Below are 18,598 nucleotides of genomic sequence, written 5' to 3'. Positions count from 1 at the left end.
GTCCTAAGTCCTTCCCTTCCCCAAGTCCCTTCATTTCCCAAGTTCTTTCATCCCCCAAGCATTTTCATTCTCAAGTTCCTTCATTTCTTGGCTGAAGGAAGACCAGAGAGCCTAAACTTACATGAGAGAAGAAAAAGTTTTAGAGCCTTGTCACAAAGCTCCGCTCTGTATGACGCTTAAGTTATGCTGTTATAATTATCAGTAGTCGTAGTAACAGCAATAATAATAATAATAATAATAATAATAATAATAATAATAATAATAATAATAATAATAATAATAGAAATTATTAAAAACACGATAGATAGTCCCTGTCAAAGCTCTACACAGAACAAAATACGACTTGACAAAGCTCTACACAGAACAAAATACGACTTGACAAAGCTCTACACAGAACAAAATACGACTTGACAAAGCTCTACACAGAACAAAATACGACTTGACAAAGCTCTACACAGAGCGAAACGTTGTCGCAATGAAAGCTTATTCTGCATGTTACTTTTACTTCAGAATACACTGACAGCAGTGTAGTCACACGAACCACAAGATGCTATAACCGTGAGATGGCTGCAGCAGCTGTATCAGGCATGATCAAGGACAGCTGTGCCAAACATGATCAAGGACAGCTGTGCCAAACGTGATCAAGGACAGCTGTGCCAAACGTGATCAAGGACAACTGTGTCAAACGTTATCTGTAGCAAAAATAAACCTTATCACAACCATTGATGCCAGGTGAGAGTCGTGGTTCGATTTATTTTACCTAATTTGTGTTAGCTAATGGAGGGCCAGGGGGTTTAAAGCCTATCGACTACACGAGGGTTATTAAGGCTTCACGTCACCTGTTCACCACTAGTCAAGGATGCTCTTAAATCTCTAAAATTGGGGCTTTAAGTGTACTCTTAGTGTATTTACACTGCTGGAGACGTGATGTAAACATCTCCCGTCATCGAGATGGGATGCTGTGAGCACATCCTCCCTCCATCCCATAATTTAACCCCCCCATTCTCATCATCATCCCGGGATAAAAGTCCTCCTGGAGCAGGTTAAAATTCTTTCGTTTCGGCAGACTGATTAATTAGTCTTCGGGGTTGACAAGAGGAAAAGATGAGAAAAAAATAAAAACGATGAAACACACACACACACATACACACACACACACACACACACACACACACACACACACACACACACACACTCACTCACACTCACACACACTCACACACACTCACACACACACACACACACACACACACACACACACACACACACACACACACACACAAAGTCCATACTGTTCCAAACATCTTGGCTGTCTAGACACGTGTTCCATATTGAATCAAGGTTGCCTCTTGAAAACATATACCTTTTGTTCATGTAGTATATTTCGTATTAAATTTATACAGTCAACTCTCTTACAAAGCTTCTTTATGTATAGTAACCTATTTTACAAAGCCCCTCTATACATAGTCAGCTCTGTTATAAATCTCTTCTATATACAGCTCTTATAAAGCTCGTTCATACCCGTCTAACAAGATTTTTTGCAAATGCGATTGTAAAAAAAGTGGATCCGGAACTGACTAGTACTTGAATAGGCGTTCCTAGTACCTCCTATTCTTCACAGTACTTGCTCTTCTTCCTAGTACATGTAGATAAGTACGTTTATGGAGCAACTTGCAATATGAACAGACTGACTGATGTTGTAGTTGCAGTTTGGGAGACAGATGATGATCAAACCAAATGCAAAGTATGTGACCAGCACTATGGTCACTATCTTGAACACTATGTGACCAGCACTATGGTCACTGTCTTGAACACTATGTGACCAGCACTATGGTCACTATCTTGAACACTATGTGACCAGCACTATGGTCACTATCTTGAACACTATGTGACCAGCACTATGGTCACTATCTTGAACACTATGTGACCAGCACTATGGTCACTATCTTGAACACTATGTGACCAGCACTATGGTCACTATCTTGAACACTATGTGACCAGCACTATGGTCACTATCTTGAACACTATGTGACCAGCACTATGGTCACTATCTTGAACACTATGTGACCAGCACTATGGTCACTATCTTGAACACTATGTGACCATCACTATGGTCACTATCTTGAACTCTATGTGACCAGCACTATGATCAATATCTTAAACACTATGTGACCAGCACTATGGTCACTATCTTGAACACTATGTGACTAGCACTATGGTTACTATCTTGAACACTATGTGACCAGCACTATGGTCACTATCTTGAAAACTATGTGACCAGCACTATGGTCATTATCTTGAACACTATGTGACCATCACTATGGTCACTATCTTGAGCACTATGTGACCAGCACTATGATCACTATCTTGAACACTATGTGACCAGCACTATGGTCACTAACTTGAACACTGTGACCAGCACCATGATCACTAACTTAAACACTATGTGACCAGCACTATGGTCACTATCTTGAACACTATGTGACCATCACTACGGTCACTATCTTGAACACAGTGACCAGCACTATGGTCACTATCTTAAACACTATGTGACCAGCACTATGGTCACTATCTTGAGCACTATGTGACCAGCACTATGGTCACTATCTTGAGCACTATGTGACCAGCACTATGGTCACTATCTTGAACACTATGTGACCAGCACTATGGTCACTATCTTGAAAACTATGTGACCAGCACTATGGTCACTATCTTGAACACTATGTGACCAGCACTATGGTCACTATCTTGAACACAATGTGACCAGCACTATGGTCACTATCTTGAACACTATGTGACCAGCACTATGGTCACTATCTTGAACACTATGTGACCAGCACTATGGTCACTATCTTGAACACTATGTGACCAGCACTATGGTCACTATCTTGAACACAATGTGATCAGCACTGTGGTCATTATTTTGAACACTATATGAGCAGCCCTATGGTCATTATCTTGAACACTATGTGACCAGCACTATGATCACTATTTTGAAAACTATGTGACCAGCACTATGGTCACTATTTTGAACAGTATGTGCCCAGCACTATGGTCATTATCTTGAACACTATGTGACCATCACTATGGTCGCTATCTTGAACACTATGTGACCAGCACTATGGTCACTATCTTGAACAGTATGTGCCCAGCACTATGGTCATTATCTTGAACACTATGTGACCATCACTATGGTCGCTATCTTGAACACTATGTGCTTAATTGTCCACTTACTGAGGAATATAGAGATAGTATAATAACCTGTGTGTCATGTCAAGATATCCTATTAATGAAAATAAGATACCATGTACATTAAGCAAGTTTCCTAGATTTGCTTGCAACAGATAAGTGAACTGTAGATATAAATCCAGATGTACACCTGCTAACTCTTTGGTTGCCTAGTTCCTAGGCCTTTTGTATATCCATATGTTCTTGCGCTGCCGTCTACAGGATGGATATGTTCTTGCGCTGCCCTCCACAGGATGGATATGTTCTTGCTCTGCCGTCTACAGGATGGATATGTTCTTGCGCTGCCGTCCACAGGATGGATATGTTCTTGCGCTGCCGTCTACAGGATGGATATGTTCTTGCGCTGCCCTCCACAGGATGGATATGTTCTTGCTCTGCCGTCTACAGGATGGATATGTTCTTGCGCTGCCCTCCACAGGATGGATATGTTCTTGCGCTGCCCTCCACAGGATGGATATGTTCTTGCGCTGCCCTCCACAGGATGGATATGTTCTTGCGCTGCCCTCCACAGGATGGATATGTTCTTGCGCTGCCCTCCACAGGATGGATATGTTCTTGCGCTGCCCTCCACAGGATGGATATGTTCTTGCGCTGCCGTCCACAGGATGGATATGTTCTTGCGCTGCCCTCCACAGGATGGATATGTTCTTGCTCTGCCGTCTACAGGATGGATATGTTCTTGCGCTGCCGTCCACAGGATGGATATGTTCTTGCGCTGCCCTCCACAGGATGGATATGTTCTTGCGCTGCCCTCCACAGGATGGATATGTTCTTGCGCTGCCCTCCACAGGATGGATATGTTCTTGCGCTGCCCTCCACAGGATGGATATGTTCTTGCGCTGCCCTCCACAGGATGGATATGTTCTTGCGCTGCCGTCCACAGGATGGATATGTTCTTGCGCTGCCCTCCACAGGATGGATATGTTCTTGCGCTGCCCTCCACAGGATGGATATAAGGTACACAATAAACTAGCCACGTCGATGGCAAAATCTAAAAATCTAATTGTGTCTGTTATTCCTCCTTGCACCTGCTATTCTTCCTAGTACCTTCTATTCTTCCTAGTACCTGTTTTTTCTTCCTAGCCCCTGCTATTCTTCCTAGTACCTGCTATTTTTCCTAGTACCTGCAATTTTTCCTAGAAGCTGCTGTACTTCCTAGTACTTCCCATTCTTCCTAGTACCTCCAATTCTTCCCAGTGCCTCCCATTCCTTCCCAGTACCTCCCATTCTTTCTAGTACCTCCCGTTCTTCCCAGTACCTCCCATTCCTTCCTAGTACCTCCCATTCCTTCCTAGTACCTCACATTCTTCCTAGTGCCTCCTGTTCTTCCCAGTACCTCCCATTCCTTCCTAGTACCTCCCATTCTTCCTAGTACCTCCCGTTCTTCCCAGTACCTCCCATTCCTTCCTAGTACCTCCCATTCTTCCTAGTACCTCCCGTTCTTCCCAGTGCCTCCCATTCCTTCCTAGTACCTCCCATTCTTCCTAGTGCCTCCCGTTCTTCCCAGTACCTCCCATTCCTTCCTAGTACCTCCCATTCTTCCTAGTACCTCCCGTTCTTCCCAGTACCTCCCATTCCTTCCTAGTACCTCCCATTCTTCCTAGTACCTCCCGTTCTTCCCAGTGCCTCCCATTCCTTCCTAGTACCTCCCATTCCTTCCTTGTACCTCCCATTCCTTCCTAGTACCTCACATTCTTTCTAGTACCTCACATTCTTCCTAGTACCTCCTATTCAATTTCCGACTCTCTTTTTCACTTTCAACCCCCGTTCTCCACCTCAGAGTACAGACTAGCTTGATAAGAGAGCTTTCCGCACATGGTTTCAAGGCTGGGTACGACAGAAGTTGCTCTCCACCCTTGATTTTAAGGAATCGGATCTAAAAGAAAGGAACTGAGATGGCAACTGACTGACCAGAGACCCCCACGGCCTGGTCTTAGACCGAAGGGCGTCAGAGAGGCCAAAAATCTCCTTTGTATATTGCGAAGGGGAGGTGAGGGGAAGGAAGGAGAATAATATTCAAATACTCCGAGGGGAAAGAGAGAGAGAGGAGTAGTGAGGGGAGACGGGAAAATTTAACACAGTTAAGATAGACCCCTTGGCCCGATACTGACCCAGTGGACCGATACCAGAGACAAGAGCCCAGTGGACCGATACCAGGGAGAGAAGTACCAGTGGACCCATACTAGATAGCAGTATCAGTACTAGACACAGCGGTACGACTGGACCAGTTCTAGACACAGCAGTACCACTAGACCAGTACTAGACACAACAGTACCACTGAACCAACACTTGACACAGCAGTACCAATGGAAAAATACTAAACACAGCAGCAGCATCACCGGACCAATACTAGATAGCAGTATCAATACTAGACACAGCAGCACCACTGGACCAATACTAGACACAGCAGTACCATTGGAAAAAATACTAGACACAGCAGCACCACTGGACCAATACTAGACTCAGCAGTACCACTGGACCAATACTAGACGCAACAGTACCTCTGAACCAATACTAGACACAGCAGTACCACTGGAAAAATACTAGACACAGCAGCACCACTGGACCCATACTAGGCACAGCAGTACCACTGGACCCATACTAGACATAGCAGTACCACTGGACCAGTACTAGACACAGCAGTACCACTGAACCAATACTCCACACAGAAGTACCACTGGACCCATACTAGACATGGCAGTACCACTGAACCAATACTACACACAGTAGTACCAGTGGACCAGTACTAGACTCAACAGTACCACTGGACCCATAGTAGACATAACAGTACCACTGGACCAATACTAGACACAGCAGTACCACTGGACCCATAGTAGACATAACAGTACCACTGGACCAATACTAGACACAGCAGTACCACTGGACCAATACTAGACACAGCAGTACCACTGGACTAATACTAGATACAGCAGTGCCACTGGACCAATACTAGACACAGCAGTACCACTGGACCAATACTAGACACAGCAGTACCACTAGACCAATACTAGACACAGCAGTACCACTGGACCCATAGTAGACATAACAGTACCACTGGACCAATACTAGACACAGCAGTACCACTGGACCAATACTAGACACAGCAGTACCACTGGACTAATACTAGATACAGCAGTGCCACTGGACCAATACTAGACACAGCAGTACCACTGGACCAATACTAGACACAGCAGTACCACTAGACCAATACTAGACACAGCAGTACCACTAGACCAATACTAGACACAGCAGTACCACTAGACCAATACTAGACAGAGCAATACCAATAAGAAAAATAACATAGGTAAAAATTATCATAAACAGAAATAAGATCAAAATCACAACAACAATAATAATAATAATAATAATAATAATAATAATAATAATAATAATAATAATAATAATAAATAATAATAATAATCCATCAAATAATCAGCTGATAAAATCATCATCAACTATTGATGTCCAGCTGATTCTCAGAAATTAATTGGATTCTCTGACCCGCCGCCCAGTTCAAAAAAAAAAAAAATCCCTCTCCTTACCCAGATGACAGATTATGGCAAAAATTCTTCCTCAAAAAGGCACTGGGGAGGGGGGGAAGCAGGGGGAGGGGGGGAAGCAGGGGGAGGGGGTCGTCTGGGCAGATTTTGGATCATTATCAAGTTTCGAGACAAAAAAGGTGACTGGAATTTGCGGGAAGGTTTGACACCATCAGCGAGGGTTAATGTGGGAGGTAGTCAGGAGGTGCTGACTCGCTGTTTGTTGAGTTGTACTTGGTGGGATTTGTTGATTGGTTGTGTGGTGGGTAAGATTTGTTGATCGGCTGTATGGTGGTAGGATTTGGTGACTTGTTGTTTGGGTAGGATCTGCTGATTGGTTGTGTGGTGGGGTAGGATTTGTTGATTGGTTGTGTGGTTGGTAGATTTTGTTGATTGATTGTGTGGTGGGGTAGGATTAGTTGATTGGTTTGTGTGGTGGGGTAGGATTTGATGATTGGTTGTGTGGTGAGTAGGATTTGTTGATTGGTTGTGATATGGGGGTAGGATTTGTTGATTAGTTGTGTGGTGGGGTAGGATTTGTTGATTGGTTGTATTGTGGGGATAGGATTTGTTGATTGGTTGTGTTGTGGGTAGGATTTGTTGATTGGTTGTGTTGTGGGTAGGATTTGTTGATTGGTTGTGTGGTGTGGAAGGATTTGTTGATGGGTTGTGTTGTGGGGGTAGGATTTGTTGATTGGTTGTGTGGAGGAGAGAATTTGTTGATTGGTTTTGTGATGGGGAGAATTTGTTGATTGGTTATGTGGTGGGTAGGATTTGTTGATTGGTTGTGTGGTGGGGTAGGATTTGTTGACTGGTTGTGTGGAGGGGTAGAATTTGTTGATTGGTTGTTTGTTGGGTAGAATTTGTTGATTGGTTGTTTGTTGGGTAGAATTTGTTGATTGGTTGTGTTGCGGGGGTAGAATTTGTTGATTGGTTGTGTTGTGGGTAGGATTTGTTGATTGGTTGTGTTGTGGGTAGGATTTGTTGATTGGTTGTGTGGTGGGATAGGATTTGTTGATTGGTTGTGTGGTGTGGAAGGATTTGTTGATGGGTTGTGTTGTGGGGGTAGGATTTGTTGATTGGTTGTGTGGTGGGGTAGGATTTGTTGACTGGTTGTGTGGTGGGGTAGGATTTGTTGATTGGTTGTTTGATGGGTAGGATTTGTTGATTGGTTGTGTGGTGGGGTAGGATTTGCTGATTGGTTGTGTGGTGGGTAGGATTTGTTGATTGGTTGTGTTGGGGTAGGATTTGTTGATTGTGTGGTGGAGTAAGATTTGTTGATTGGTTGTGTGGTTGGTAAGATTTGCTGATTTGTGTGGTTAGGATAAGTTTTTTTTGATTGGTTGTATGTGGTAGGATTTTGTGATTGGTTTGGGGTGTAATTAGTTGATTGTTGTGAGGGTAGGATTTGTTGATTTGTTGGGGGTAGGATTTGTTGATTAGTTGTATGTGGTAGGACTTGGTGATTTGTGGGTGTAGAATTTTTGATTTTGTAGTTAAGTAGGATTTATTGATCAGTGTGTGTGGTAGAATTAGTTGATTTGTGTGTGGTAGGATTTGTTGATTTGTGAGTGGCAAGATTTGTTAATTTGTGTGTGGTAGGATTTGATGATCTATGTGGTTTGTAGGCTTTGTTGAATTGTGTGTGTGGTAGGATTTGTTGCTCTGTGTTTGGCAGAATTTGAAGATTTGTTGATGTGTGTGCTTGGCAGGATTTGTTGATTTGTGTGTGGCAGTGCTCCTTGATTAACTCTGGATTAGTGACTCTTGATTTGCTTAAGATGGTGACCCTTGATTTGTAGGGGGTAATAACCTTTGATTTATTTATTTTTGATTAGATCACGGTGGGATTTTTGTATTAATATTTTAAGCGTGGTCTCTTGATTTGTCTGTGGCAAGGTTCCTTGATTTCTCAGATTCTTGAATAGTCTGTAGTGGTGATGTCGGATTTGTCAGGATTAACGATTCATGACTGATGAAGGAAGTAACCCTTGATTTACATTCAGAACGGCTGGTACGTTTTCTTCCGAGACAATGATCTGTCCTTGATTTCACACAGTTAATACTATTTTCCTTAATACTATTTTCCTTAATACTATTTTCCTTAATACTATTTTCGTTTATTTTCGTTTGAAAAAGGTTAAATTATCTTTTTTTTTTCGAAGCGATTTCTTGGCAGTGAATAATTTCTACTCTGTTAATTCTTCACTGACTAACTTAGTCTCGGTAATAGAAACTGCAAGTTTCTGTACAGTGAAAAAATCTAGTATCGAGATGATGAACCGTTCGAATTGTGAAAGATTTAGCTAAGCATTTTAGTTACATAACCTCAAGTCATCAGAAAACAGGAGACTGGAGAGGCACTCCATCCGCGGTCCTGGCACTTAGCAGGTCCAGCGCTGTACCACTCAGCTACCAGGCTTTCAGATAGGAAGATTTCAGTGACAGTAGTTCTGTGACATGTTTGTACCAGCGGCAACAACTGTGACTCTAATGCTTCCTCCCACAGTCCCAGAAGTTTTCACGGTACACCTGTGTGTATAACTCAAGATAAATAGCTAGATCCCAGCACTACCTAGGTCCCAGCACTACCCAAGTCCCAGCACTAGCTAGGACCCAGCACTAGCTAGGTCCGAGTACTAGCTAGGTCCCAGCACTAGCTAGGTCCCAGCACTAGCTAGCTCCCAGCACTAGCTAGCTCCCAGCACCTTCCATGTTTGATTACAATCAATTTCTCAATATTGATCACAACATAATTTATTTTATCTCACGTGGGAGGAAAAAAGAGAAAGTTAAATTTTTATGATAATTAAAAACAGCAATTTTGGCCATGATTATTTTTTTAATTATAAAATATACCCACTGCAGTCTGGAGTATAATTGGACCTTAATGAAAAGTATATTGACTCTGCAAAACACAAATATATATATAAATTTACCTGTCGAGAATGTGCTTAGAATTCCACCAGGTTAGAGTTTCTAGATTTCATGAGATTTTCACTTTTTCTTCTAGTTTAATTCAAATTTCTAGTAGTTTTTTTAGATGGTTTTAGAAAATCTTCGAGTTCTTAGATGGTTTTTCTAGATTTTGAGAGAGTTTAAAACTTTTAATTTCCAGACGATTTTTTTACAGTTCTGTAACTTTTTTTTACTTATCCGACGACGTTCTGGATTTCTGAGATAATTTTTCTAGTTTCCTGGTAATTTTTTAGTTTCCTGGTGATTTTTCTGGTTTCCTGGTGATTTTTCTAGTTTCCTGGTGATTTTTCTAGTTTCCTGGTGATTTTTCTAGTTTCCTGGTGATTTTTCTAGTTTCCTGGTGATTTTTCAAGTTTTCTGGTGATTTTTCTAGTTTCCTGGTGATTTTTCTAGTTTCCTGGTGATTTTTCAAGTTTTCTGGTGATTTTTCAAGTTTTCTGGTGATTTTTCGAGTTTCCTGGTGATTTTTCTAGTTTTCTGGTGATTTTTCTGGTTTCCTGGTAATTTTTCTAGTTTCCTGGTGATTTTTCTAGTTTCCTGGTGATTTTTCTAGTTTCCTGGTGATTTTTCTAGTTTCCTGGTGATTTTTCTAGTTTCCTGGTGATTTTTCTAGTTTCCTGGTGATTTTTCTAGTTTCCTGGTGATTTTTCTAGTTTCCTGGTGATTTTTCTAGTTTCCTGGTGATTTTTCTAGTTTCCTGGTGATTTTTCTAGTTTCCTGGTAATTTTTCTAGTTTCCTGGTAATTTTTCTAGTTTCCTGGTGATTTTTCTAGTTTCCTGGTGATTTTTCTAGTTTCCTGGTGATTTTTCTAGTTTCCTGGTGATTTTTCTAGTTTCCTGGTGATTTTTCTAGTTTCCTGGTGATTTTTCTAGTTTCCTGGTGATTTTTCTAGTTTCCTGGTGATTTTTCTAGTTTCCTGGTGATTTTTCTAGTTTCCTGGTGATTTTTCTAGTTTCCTTGTGATTTTTCTAGTTTCCTGGTGATTTTTCTAGTTTCCTGGTAATTTTTCTAGTTTCCTGGTGATTTTTCTAGTTTCCTGGTGATTTTTCTAGTTTCCTGGTGATTTTTCTAGTTTCCTGGTAATTTTTCTAGTTTCCTGGTAATTTTTCTAGTTTCCTGGTGATTTTCTAGTTTCCTGGTGATTTTTCTAGTTTCCTGGTGATTTTTCTAGTTTCCTGGTAATTTTTCTAGTTTCCTGGTGATTTTTCTAGTTTCCTGGTGATTTTTCTAGTTTCCTGGTAATTTTTCTAGTTTCCTGGTGATTTTTCTAGTTTCCTGGTGATTTTTCTAGTTTCCTGGTGATTTTTCTAGTTTCCTGGTAATTTTTCTAGTTTCCTGGTGATTTTTCTAGTTTCCTGGTGATTTTTCTAGTTTCCTGGTGATTTTTCAAGTTTTCTGGTGATTTTTCTAGTTTCCTGGTGATTTTTCTAGTTTCCTGGTGATTTTTCTAGTTTCCTGGTGATTTTTCTAGTTTCCTGGTAATTTTTCTAGTTTCCTGGTGATTTTTCTAGTTTCCTGGTGATTTTTCTAGTTTCCTGGTAATTTTTCTAGTTTCCTGGTAATTTTTCTAGTTTCCTGGTGATTTTTCTAGTTTCCTGGTGATTTTTCTAGTTTCCTGGTGATTTTTCTAGTTTCCTGGTAATTTTTCTAGTTTCCTGGTAATTTTTCTAGTTTCCTGGTGATTTTTCTAGTTTCCTGGTGATTTTTCTAGTTTCCTGGTAATTTTTCTAGTTTCCTGGTGATTTTTCTAGTTTCCTGGTGATTTTTCTAGTTTCCTGGTGATTTTTCTAGTTTCCTGGTAATTTTTCTAGTTTCCTGGTAATTTTTCTAGTTTCCTGGTGATTTTTCTAGTTTCCTGGTGATTTTTCAAGTTTTCTGGTGATTTTCTAGATACAGAGATCACTTTTCACCTTTGAAATTATCACATGAATTTTTATTTTTTAGGAATAATTTTAGCATATAAAAAATTTGTCCTGGTTATATATATTTTTTTTTATTTTCAGATCAGTCTGGAGGTAATATTCAGTGTGAGAGAGTGAATATTCAGTGTGAGAGAGTGAATATTCAGTGTGAGGGAGGGAATATTCAGTGTGAGGGAGGGAATATTCAGTGTGAAGGAGGGAATATTCAGTGTGAGGGAGGGAATATTCAGTGTGAGGGAGGGAATATTCAGTGTGAGGGAGGGAATATTCAGTGTGAGGGAGGGAATATTCAGTGTGAGGGAGGGAATATTCAGTGTGAGGGAGGGAATATTCAGTGTGAGGGAGGGAATATTCAGTGTGAGGGAGGTAATATTCAGTGTGAGGGAGGGAATATTCAGTGTGAGGGAGGTAATATTCAGTGTGAGGGAGGGAATATTCAGTGTGAGGGAGGGAATATTCAGTGTGAGGGAGGGAATATTCAGTGTGAGGGAGGGAATATTCAGTGTGAGGGAGGGAATATTCAGTGTGAGGGAGGGAATATTCAGTGTGAGGGAGGGAATATTCAGTGTGAGGGAGGGAATATTCAGTGTGAGGGAGATAATATTCAGTGTGAGGGAAGGAATATTCCGTGTGAGGGAGGGAATATTCAGTGTGAGGGAGGGAATATTCAGTGTGAGGAAGGGAATATTCAGTGTGAGGGAGGGAATATTCAGTGTGAGGGAGGGAATATTCAGTGTGAGGGAGGGAATATTCAGTGTGAGGGAGGTAATATTCAGTGTGAGGGAGGGAATATTCAGTGTGAGGGAGGTAATATTCAGTGTGAGGGAGGGAATATTCAGTGTGAGGGAGGGAATATTCAGAGTGAGGGAGGGAATATTCAGTGTGCGGGAGGTAATATTCAGTGTGAGGGAGGGAATATTCAGTGTGAGGGAGGGAATATTCAGTGTGAGGGAGGTAATAATCAGTGTGCGGGAGGTAATATTCAGTGTGAGGGAGGGAATATTCAGTGTGAGGGAGGGAATATTCAGTGTGAGGGAGGGAATATTCAGTGTGAGGAAGGGAATATTCAGTGTGCGGGAGGTAATATTCAGTGTGAGGGAGGGAATATTCAGTGCGAGGGAGGGAATATTCAGTGTGAGGGAGGGAATATTCAGTGTGAGGAAGGGAATATTCAGTGTGCGGGAGGTAATATTCAGTGTGAGGGAGGGAATATTCAGTGTGAGGGAGGGAATATTCAGTGTGAGGGAGGTAATATTCAGTGTGAGGGAGGTAATATTCAGTGTGAGGGAGGTAATATTCAGTGTGAGGGAGGGAATATTCAGTGTGAGGGAGGGAATATTCAGAGTGAGGGAGGGAATATTCAGTGTGCGGGAGGTAATATTCAGTGTGAGGGAGGGAATATTCAGTGTGAGGGAGGGAATATTCAGTGTGAGGGAGGTAATATTCAGTGTGCGGGAGGTAATATTCAGTGTGAGGGAGGGAATATTCAGTGTGAGGGAGGGAATATTCAGTGTGAGGGAGGGAATATTCAGTGTGAGGAAGGGAATATTCAGTGTGCGGGAGGTAATATTCAGTGTGAGGGAGGGAATATTCAGTGCGAGGGAGGGAATATTCAGTGTGAGGGAGGGAATATTCAGTGTGAGGAAGGGAATATTCAGTGTGCGGGAGGTAATATTCAGTGTGAGGGAGGGAATATTCAGTGTGAGGGAGGGAATATTCAGTGTGAGGGAGGTAATATTCAGTGTGAGGGAGGGAATATTCAGTGTGAGGGAGGTAATATTCAGTGTGAGGGAGGAAATATTCAGTGTGAGGGAGGGAATATTCAGTGTGAGGGAGGGAATATTCAGTGTGAGGGAGGGAATATTCAGTGTGAGGGAGGGAATATTCAGTGTGAGGGAGGGAATATTCAGTGTGAGGGAGGTAATATTCAGTGTGAGGGAGGTAATATTCAGTGTGAGGGAGGTAATATTCAGTGTGAGGGAGATAATATTCAGTGTGAGGGAGGGAATATTCAGTGTAAGGGAGGGAATATTCAGTGTGAGGGAGGGAATATTCAGTGTGAGGGAGGGAATATTCAGTGTGAGGGAGGGAATATTCAGTGTGAGGGAGGGAATATTCAGTGTGAGGGAGGGAATATTCAGTGTGAGGGAGGGAATATTCAGTGTGAGGGAGGGAACATTCAGTGTGAGGGAGGTAATATTCAGTGTGAGGGAGGTAATATTCAGTGTGAGGGAGGTAATATTCAGTGTGAGGGAGGGAATATTCAGTGTGAGGGAGGGAATATTCAGTGTGAGGGAGGAAATATTCAGTGTGAGGGAGGGAATATTCAGTGTGAGGGAGGGAATATTCAGTGTGAGGGAGGGAATATTCAGTGTGAGGGAGGGAATATTCAGTGTGAGGGAGGCAATATTCAGTGTGAGGGAGGCAATATTCAGTGTGAGGGAGGGAATATTCAGTGTGAGGGAGGGAATATTCAGTGTGAGGAAGGGAATATTCAGTGTGAGGGAGGGAATATTCAGTGTGAGGGAGGGAATATTCAGTGTGAGGGAGGGAATATTCAGTGTGAGGGAGGGAATATTCAGTGTGAGGGAGGTAATCAGTGTGAGGGAGGGAATATTCAGTGTGAGGGAGGTAATATTCAGTGTGAGGGAGGGAATATTAAGCGTGAGGGAGGGAATATTCAGTGTGAGGGAGGGAATATTCAGTGTGCGGGAGGTAATATTCAGTGTGAGGGAGGGAATATTCAGTGTGAGGGAGGGAATATTCAGTGTGAGGGAGGTAATATTCAGTGTGCGGGAGGTAATATTCAGTGTGAGGGAGAGAATATTCAGTGTGAGGGAGGGAATATTCAGTGTGAGGGAGGGAATATTCAGTGTGAGGGAGGGAATATTCAGTGTGAGGAAGGGAATATTCAGTGTGCGGGAGGTAATATTCAGTGTAAGGGAGGGAATATTCAGTGTGAGGGAGGTAATATTCAGTGTGCGGGAGGTAATATTCAGTGTGAGGGAGGTAATATTCAGTGTGCGGGAGGTAATATTCAGTGTGAGGGAGGTAATATTCAGTGTGAGGGAGGGAATATTCAGTGTGAGGGAGGGAATATTCAGTGTGAGGGAGGGAATATTCAGTGTTAGGGAGGGAATATTCAGTGTGAGGGAGGGAATATTCAGTGTGAGGGAGGGAATATTCAGTGTGAGGGAGGGAATATTCAGTGTGAGGGAGGGAATATCCAATGTGAGGGAGGGAATATTCAATGTGAGGGAGGAAATATTCAGTGTGAGGGAGGTAATATTCAGTGTGAGGGAGGTAATATTCAGTGTGAGGGAGGTAATATTCAGTGTGAGGGAGGTAATATTCAGTGTGAGGGAGGAAATATTCAGTGTGAGGGAGGTAATATTCAGTGTGAGGGAGGTAATATTCAGTGTGAGGGAGGTAATATTCAGTGTGAGGGAGGTAATATTCAGTGTGAAGGAAGTAATATTCAGTGTGAGGTAGGTAATATTCAGTGTGAGGGAGGTAATATTCAGTGTGAGGGAGGTAATATTCAGTGTGAGGGAGGTAATATTCAGTGTGAGGGAGGTAATATTCAGTGTGGGGGAGGTAATATTCAGTGTGAGGGAGGTAATATTCAGTGTGAGGGTGGTAATATTCAGTGTGAGGGAGGTAATATTCAGTGTGAGGGAGGAAATATTCAGTGTGAGGGAGGTAATATTCAGTGTGAGGGACGTAATATTCAGTGTGAGGGAGGTAATATTCAGTGTGAGGGAGGTAATATTCAGTGTGAAGGAAGTAATATTCAGTGTGAGGGAGGTAATATTCAGTGTGAGGGAGGTAATATTCAGTGTGAGGGAGGTAATATTCAGTGTGAGGGAGGTAATATTCAGTGTGAGGGAGGTAATATTCAGTGTGAAGGAAGTAATATTCAGTGTGAGGGAGGTAATATTCAGTGTGAGGGGGGTAATATTCAGTGTGAGGGAGGTAATATTCAGTGTGAGGGAGGTAATATTCAGTTTGAGGGAGGTAATATTCAGTGTGAGGGAGGTAATATTCAGTTTGAGGGAGGTAATATTCAGTGTGAGGGAGGTAATATTCAGTGTGAGAGAGGTAATATTCAGTTTGAGGGAGGTAATATTCTGTGTGAGGGAGGTAATATTCAGTTTGAGGGAGGTAATATTTCAGTGTGAGGGAGGTAATATTCAGTTTGAGGGAGGAAAGGAACATTCTCCATCACCTTTAACTGTAAAATAAAATTCAATAAAGAATACTGTGAAAAGGTACACGTTCTCTTTGACTAGTGTGGGTGAACGTGTAGGTGAATGTGTGGGTGAACGTGTAGGTGAACGTATGGGTGAACATGTGGGTGAACGTATGGGTGAACATGTGGGTGAACGTGTGGGTGAACGTCTGGGTGAATGTGTGGGTGAACGTGTAGGTGAAGGTGTGGGTGAACGTGTGGGTGAAGGTGAAACTACTCTGAAATCTTTACACGTGTTAATAAATACATGCACACGAACAAATAAACACGTACGTACATGGGTGTATGCATATGCATCGTTACTATATGCGTATGCACTTACATATGCATGAACATACATATCTGCTAACAGATCATTCTGAAGAATAGTTATATATATATATATATATATATATATATATATATATATATATATATATATATATATATATATATATATATATATATATATATATATAGAATAGTACGAGAAAGTACGTTGTGGGGTGTACAAGGTGTAGTGTACGTGGTAGGTGTATACGTGAGAGGTTACAATGTACAAGTCCGTGACATTAGGATGTGGGAGCCAGGGCTGCCCACCATGCTTCTATTATTTAAGATAAACGCGTTTGTAAAGGTTACTTACGTACGTACGTACCTGTGTGTGTGTGTGTGTGTGTGTGTGTGTGTGTGTGTGTGTGTGTGTGTGTGTGTGTGTGTGTGTGTGTGTGTGTGTGTGTGTGTGTGTGTGTGTGTGTGTGTGTGTGTGTGTGTGTGTGTGTGTGTGTGTGTCACATAACCCACCCCCCAGACTCATAATATTACTCAAGCTTTGTGCTTTAAACTTCATAAATTTTTATCACGTCATTTAATAATCAATGTCTCCATTACACAGAAATTACTGCATTTCTTCCGACTTTGTTCACTGAAGTCTTTCTCAATGAAACTGAACTGCTGTGATATTTACACACACACACACACACACACACACACACACACACACACACACACACATTCTAAATGACCTTTCTGTTTGCATTCCTTATATAAACATACTCCCATATTCCTTATTTTGTTCTCATTCCTTATTTTGTACTCATTCCAACAGACTGATACTTCTTGCTATTCCCATCTTTCTTCTTGCTTAACTTGATCTGTACATTCCTACCTTATTACTGTGTTCATTCTTAACCTTATTACTATTCTCATTCTAAGCCTTATGTTTTTACACCTTTAAATTATCATTGATATCGTGTTTTTCTCTCTACTTTCCCCTTACTTAACATCATTCTTATTTCAAATGGTTTCCCCGCTCTCAGTCTTATAGTTATTTACAGCGCACTGCTATCGTAGTTCTTTCAGTGCTGTCAGCGCTGGGAATCTACTCGACTGCTACACTACTCAGCTCACACGCTGTGGTCCAGGGGTCGATCCCCGGTACGGCTGGAAATATAAGGACGTGTTTCCTTAAGAGACCTGCCGACACTGTTCACCCATCAGTAAAATATGTACCTGGGTGTTAGTCGAGTGGTGTGGGTCGCATCCTGGGTCACAATTGACCTAATTTGCGGGAAATGCTCTGCATAACAAGCGGCTTTCTATATAGTAGTATGTTATTGATGTCAACTAAGACTATATCTTGTACATGTACTTGTAGTAAATAAAGATATTATTATTATTACAACAACAACAACAGCAACAACAACAACAACAACAACAACAACTACTACTACTACTACTACTACTACTGGAATGCCTTTTTCATTCCTCCTTCCATTTCTATTATCATCCCTTGACGTAATTCCACAACTATTGCTACTATTACGCCTGCGTTCGTTATTGCTACCTGGAGGGTGTTCCGGGGGGTCAATGCCCCCGCGGCCCGGTCCATGACCAGGCCTCGCCGTGGATCAGGGCCTGATCAACCAGGCTGTTACTACCGGCCACAAGCAAACCAACATACGAACCACAGCCCGGCTGGTCTGATACTTAGGTATCTGTCCAGTTCCTTCTGGAAGACAGCCAGGGGTCTATGGGTAATCCCCTCTATGCATCCTGGGAGGCAGTTGAACAGTCCTGGGCCCCTGACACTTATCATCAAAATTCTTAATGTCAGTGATAAAGTTATTTTTTATAATTTCTTCAAGCTTTGTTCCTGGCTCTAGGTGACGGAGGATAGAGCCTACACTACTTTCTCCGTTGCATGCCCCCACGGGCTTAGCGCTTCCCATCAGTTTTAATTTTGCTATTTATTATTTTGTTTATCTGCGCTTCTTAATCCTACCTTTATTCCACCTATCACACCTTCTCCCATTTCTATAATCATTCACATCCCATTCCTACCATTTCTACCCCATTACTACAATTATTCCTACCCCCACTCCTACCATTCACATCCCATTACTACAGTTCCCACTTCATTCCTTCCATTACCATTCCTACTCCATTCCTACCATTACAATTCCCATTCCGTTCCTGTTACCTCTATTCCCATCTATTCCTATTCTCAGGTCTACCTTTGCACCTGCTAAATAATTCGCCAGCGTGGCGAGGGTCGCCACGCTGGCCACCCTCGCCACGCTGGCCACCCTCGCCACGCTGGCCACCCTCGCCACACGCTGGCCACCCTCGCCACACGCTGGCCACCCTCGCCACACACTGGCCACCCTCGCCACAC

At 42.2% G+C, this 18,598-nt stretch overlaps 1 protein-coding gene across 15 annotated transcripts in view; it reads right to left on the bottom strand.

The window, feature by feature from the left end:
- bru3 (bruno 3) overlaps positions 1–18,598 on the bottom strand; it is a 1,045,770-nt gene that overhangs the window by 300,976 nt on the left and 726,196 nt on the right. The window lies entirely within an intron of this gene.

The sequence above is a fragment of the Cherax quadricarinatus genome, chromosome 46 (assembly GCF_038502225.1).
Source record: "Cherax quadricarinatus isolate ZL_2023a chromosome 46, ASM3850222v1, whole genome shotgun sequence".
Lineage (NCBI taxonomy): Eukaryota > Metazoa > Arthropoda > Malacostraca > Decapoda > Parastacidae > Cherax > Cherax quadricarinatus.
This window is presented reverse-complemented; position numbering and strand designations above follow the sequence as displayed.